This window comes from Triticum aestivum, chromosome 1A (genome assembly GCF_018294505.1).
Source record: "Triticum aestivum cultivar Chinese Spring chromosome 1A, IWGSC CS RefSeq v2.1, whole genome shotgun sequence".
Taxonomy (NCBI): Eukaryota; Viridiplantae; Streptophyta; class Magnoliopsida; order Poales; family Poaceae; genus Triticum; species Triticum aestivum.
The window spans coordinates 147,443,880-147,449,879 of record NC_057794.1 but is presented as its reverse complement, the minus strand read 5'-3'; positions in this window follow the sequence as shown (position 1 = coordinate 147,449,879).

Genomic DNA, 6,000 nt, shown 5'->3' with positions numbered 1-6,000 from the left:
AGGACCAGCACAGTACCGTCGTTGAGCGTTTATTTAACTTTGCATCTCTAAATTGATTATTGCTGACATTTTTGCTACCATATCATAAGCCTTCCCAGCTCCACATACATTTTTGCTACCATATCATAAGCCTTCCCAGCTCCACACCACCTGGCAATCGCTCTATCCAATCTTTGAGAGTTTTGACTACAATGGTTGCCGATCACCACCTACTGTTGGGTAAGAACTGGTAAGAATTTGAAATTTGCTTGCCAGATTTGTGATACACCACCACCGCCACTTCCTAGTAGTCTGTAGGATCATATTCTTGTGTGTTTCTATTGCTGCTAACCATGGCAGGATCACAAGCCGACGAGATAGATTGAGAGAACATGATGAACAAAGAGCTACATGATAAATTTCAGCAAATGATGAGTGCACAGGTGCAAGATGTGCTAAACAGATTTGAAGAGGCCATGGAGAAAATAGATGGCATGGAGAAGACGTTCGAAACAAAGCTCGATAACAAGTTTAATGAATTGCTCGCGCGTCTTCCACCACCACCACCGGCTGCACCTAATGCACCTCTACAACAACAACAACAACAACAACAACAACAACAACAACAACAACAACAACAACAACAACATCGCCTTCCAAATCAAGTGGGACGGGCACTGCGCATTCCCCTTGAGCCTGGTCAAAATTCTGGTGCCGCTGTTGATGCTTCTGTAGCTTCTACTGCTACTACAGAGGTGGAGGACCATTACGAGGATGAGGTTGATCAAAATCAGAACTACGTGCAACCACCAGCACCACTGCCACCAGGTCGTCCTCATGCATATCATCGCAATGGTAGGGATGCACAACCACCTCAGGTACGTGATCATGACCATCTCCCTAAACTGAAATTGAACACTCCACCATTTGAGGGTAGATATGTTCCTGATATATATCTTACTTGGGAGTTAGAAACTGAACAACGATTTACATGTTTACAATATCCTGAGGAGAGACGTGTTCCTGCTGCTGTTTGTGCTTTCACTAGCTTTGCATGTGTTTGGTCATCTGAACATTGTAGATTATATCCTATTCCAGCTACTTGGGCTGCTTTGAAAATTGCTATGCGTACTCGTTTGGTTCCACCATATTATCAACGTGAATTACTTCAAAAATTGCAGCGTTTAAGACAAGGGAAAAATTCTGTAGAAGAATATTATCAGGAATTACAAACTGGGATGATTAGATGTGGTATTGTTGAGGAGAATGAAGCTATGCTTGCACGTTTTATGGGTGGATTAAATAGAGAGATTCAGACCATTCTAGAGTATAAGGAGTATACTTATATCACTCGTTTATTCCATCTTGCTTGTAAAGCTGAACGTGAAGTGCAGGATCGACAGGCATTGGCGCGAACTTACTTTTCTGCAGGTCGATCTTCATCATGGAGACCATGTGCATCCTCTATTTCCACTGCACCAGCACCTCCATCAGGTGCCACCTCCAGCCGTGATACAAGAAAGCAAGCACAACCATCACTATCTGCCAAGAGCACACCTGCTGGGCCTGCACAGAGTTCTTCTTCTTCCATGGCATCAATAGGGCACACACGTGATATTATTTGTCGTCGTTGTAAGGGAAGAGGACATTTTGCGAGAGAATGCAAATCTCAGTGTGTGATGATTGTTACTGAGGATGGTGGGTATGAGTCCACTAGTGACTATGATGAGGAGACTTTGGCTCTTATTACACATGAAGAACACGGTGGAGAGGATTTTGACCATGAGACGCAATACATGGTTGCTGAAGATGCTGAAAGATATGAATGTTTAGTTGCTCAACGTGTTTTGAGTGTGCAGGTTACACAAGCTGAGCAAAATCAGAGACATAATTTGTTCCATACAAAGGGAGTTGTGAAGCAACGTTCTGTTCGCGCCATCATAGATGGAGGGAGCTGTAATAACTTGGCTAGCATGGAGATGGTGGAGAAGCTATCTCTCACCACAAGACCACATCCACATCCTTACTACATCCAATGGTTCAACAACAGCGGCAAGGTTAAGGTAACACGTACTGTTCGTGTGCATTTTAGTATCTCTACATATGCTGATTATGTTGATTGTGATGTGGTACCTATGCAAGCATGTTCCTTATTACTTGGTAGACCATGGCAATTTGATAAAAATTCTGTACACCATGGTAGAAACAATCAGTATACTCTTATTCATAAGGATAAAAATATTACTTTGCTTCCTATGACTCCTGATTCCATTTTGAAAGATGATATTAATAGAGCTAATAAAGCAAAACAGGAGAAAAATAAGAGTGAAAATCAGATTGTGGCAAAAGAATTTGAGCAACAAATGAAGCCTAATAATAAACCATCTAGTGTTGTTTCTGAAATTAAATTGAAAAGTGCATGTTTACTTGCCACCAAATCTGATATTGATGATCTAGATTTTAGCAAATCTGTTTGCTATGCTTTTGTGTGCAAAGAGGCATTATTTTCATTCGAGGACGTGCCTTCCTCTTTGCCTCCTGCTGTCACTAACATTTTGCAGGAGTTCGCTGACGTCTTTCCACAAGACGTGCCACCGGGATTACCACCTATTAGAGGGATTGAGCATCAAATTGACTTAATTCCCGGTGCATCATTACCCAACCGTGCACCATACCGTACCAATCCAGAGGAGACGAAGGAGATTATGCGTCAAGTACAAGAACTGCTCGACAAAGGTTATATACGCGAATCCCTTAGTCCTTGTGCTGTTCCTATCATTTTAGTGCCGAAAAAGGATGGTACGTCGCGTATGTGCGTTGATTGTAGAGGCATTAATAATATTACTATTCGTTATCGTCATCCTATTCCTAGGCTAGATGATATGCTTGATGAATTGAGTGGCTCTACAATATTCTCCAAAGTTGATTTGCGTAGTGGATACCATCAAATTCGTATGAAATTGGGAGATGAATGGAAAACAACATTTAAAACTAAGTTTGGATTATATGAGTGGTTAGTCATGCCTTTTGGGTTAACTAATGCACCTAGTACTTTCATGAGATTAATGAACGAAGTTTTACGTGCTTTCATTGGACGATTTGTGGTAGTTTACTTTGATGACATATTGATTTATAGCAAATCTTTGGAGGAACATTTGGAACATTTACGTGCTGTTTTTATTGCTCTACGTGATGCACGTTTGTTTGGTAACCTTGGAAAGTGCACCTTTTGCACCGACCGAGTATCTTTTCTTGGCTATGTTGTTACTCCACAGGGAATTGAAGTTGATAAAGCCAAGATTGAAGCTATTGAGAGTTGGCCGCAGCCCAAAACGGTCACACAAGTGAGGAGTTTCCTTGGCCTCGCTGGATTCTATAGGCGTTTTGTGAGAGATTTCAGCACCATTGCTGCACCTCTCAACGAGCTTACAAAGAAGGATGTGCCTTTTGTTTGGGGTACCGCACAGGAAGAAGCCTTCACGGTATTGAAAGATAAGTTGACACATGCTCCTTTACTCCAACTTCCTGATTTTAATAAGACTTTTGAGCTTGAATGTGATGCTAGTGGAATTGGATTAGGAGGTGTGTTATTACAAGATGGCAAACCTGTTGCATACTTTTCTGAAAAATTGAGTGGGCCTAGTCTGAACTATTCTACTTATGATAAAGAATTATATGCTCTTGTTCGGACCTTAGAAACATGGCAACATTATTTATGGCCCAAGGAATTTGTTATACATTCTGATCATGAATCTTTGAAACACATTAAAAGTCAAGAAAAACTGAACCGTAGACATGCTAAATGGGTTGAATTCATTGAGACTTTCCCTTATGTCATTAAACACAAGAAGGGTAAAGAAAATGTTATTGCTGATGCATTGTCTCGTCGTTATACTATGCTTTCACAACTTGACTTTAAAATATTTGGTTTGGAGACCATCAAAGATCAATATGTGCATGATGCTGAATTTAAAGATGTATTGCAGAATTGTAAGGAAGGGAGAACTTGGAACAAGTTCGTTCTTAACGATGGATTTGTGTTTCGTGCTAACAAGCTATGCATTCCAGCTAGCTCCGTTCGTCTTTTGTTGTTGCAGGAGGCGCATGGAGGAGGATTAATGGGACACTTTGGCGTCAAGAAGACGGAGGATATACTTGCTACACATTTCTTTTGGCCAAAGATGAGACGGGATGTTGAGCGTTTTGTTGCTCGCTGCACTACATGTCAAAAAGCTAAGTCACGACTCAATCCTCATGGTTTATATATGCCTTTGCCTGTACCTAGTGTTCCTTGGGAGGATATATCTATGGACTTTGTTTTAGGTTTACCTCGAACAAAGAAGGGGAGGGATAGCATATTTGTTGTCGTGGATAGGTTCTCGAAAATGGCACACTTTATACCATGTCATAAAAGCGATGATGCTGTTAATGTTGCTGATTTGTTCTTTCGTGAAATTATTCGCTTGCATGGTGTGCCAAATACTATTGTTTCAGATCGTGATACTAAATTTCTTAGCCACTTTTGGAGATGTTTATGGGCTAAGTTGGGGACTAAACTGCTTTTTAGTACTACTTGTCACCCCCAAACTGATGGACAAACTGAAGTAGTCAATAGAACATTGTCTACTATGCTTAGGGCTGTTTTGAAGAATAACAAGAAAATGTGGGAAGAATGCTTGCCTCATATTGAATTTGCTTATAATCGTTCATTGCATTCTACTACTAAGATGTGCCCTTTTGAAATTGTGTATGGTTTCCTACCTCGTGCACCTATTGATTTGTTGCCTCTTCCATCTTCGGAGAAGGTTAATTTTGATGCTAAAGAACGTGCTGAATTGATTTTAAAAATGCATGAGTTAACTAAGGAAAACATTGAGCGTATGAATGCTAAATATAAACTTGCTGGAGATATGGGTAGAAAACATGATGTGTTTGCACCTGGAGATCTTGTTTGGTTACATTTGCGTAAGGATAGATTTCCTAATTTGCGCAAATCAAAACTAATGCCATGTGCTGATGGTCCTTTTAAGGTGTTAGAGAAAATAAATGATAATGCATATAAACTTGAGCTGCCTGCAGATTTTGGGGTTAGTCCCACTTTTAACATTGCAGATTTGAAGCCTTATTTGGGTGAGGAAGATGAACTTTCGTCGAGGACGACTTCATTTCAAGAAGGGGAGGATGATGAGGACATCAATACCATTGTTACACCCACAACCCCTGCTGCTATACATACTGAACCAATTACTAGAGCTCGTGCACGCCAATTGAATTATTAGGTACTTTCGTTTCTTGGTAACGATTCTAATGTTCATGAGAATATGATGCTGCCTAAATTGGATACATTTGTTTTGCTTACAAATGAAGGGCCTAGCTTGGACAAGAAAGATGAACCTTGGAGCAAGTTCAAGCATGGAGATGATGGCATGCGCAAGGGGATCAAGAACGGAGTTACAAGTGATGATTTCAGGACTTTGAAGCCACCATAAGGAGTGCATGAAGCCTTGGACGAAATATACAAGATGCCACTTCATAAATTTCGTCCAGAGGCTATTTTAGGTGCTGCGTCACCTTATTATTGGGCTAGGCCCATGTATTTTCGAAATACTTAAGTATAGGCTGTTTTTAGAGTCCGTATGTGTGGGGAAACAAGAGTTAGGGTTGGTTTCAGACCCCTCCTCCAAGGGCCATGAAATCCCCCCATCTTCCTCCATATATACAGCCCTTAGGGCGTCGTTTAGACTTTGGGTTTTGTTTAGATTAAAAGTTCGCCATAGCTGCAACTTCGCGTACTTTGTTTGTATCCAGCGACCAGACCAAGACGTCACAGAACCCCACCTTGATCAATAAAGCTTTCATATTATATTCGCAATATCCAGATTGTAATCTCAGTTTCTTGCTTGTTCTTTGTTTGCTCACAAGAAACAGGCCCTCGTGGTCAGGTTGATCGTGCTCCAGCGTGGTCAATAACCCCTCGGAGTTGGTTTAGCAATTGCTAAGGCGCGACGTCCTCGCACGTTC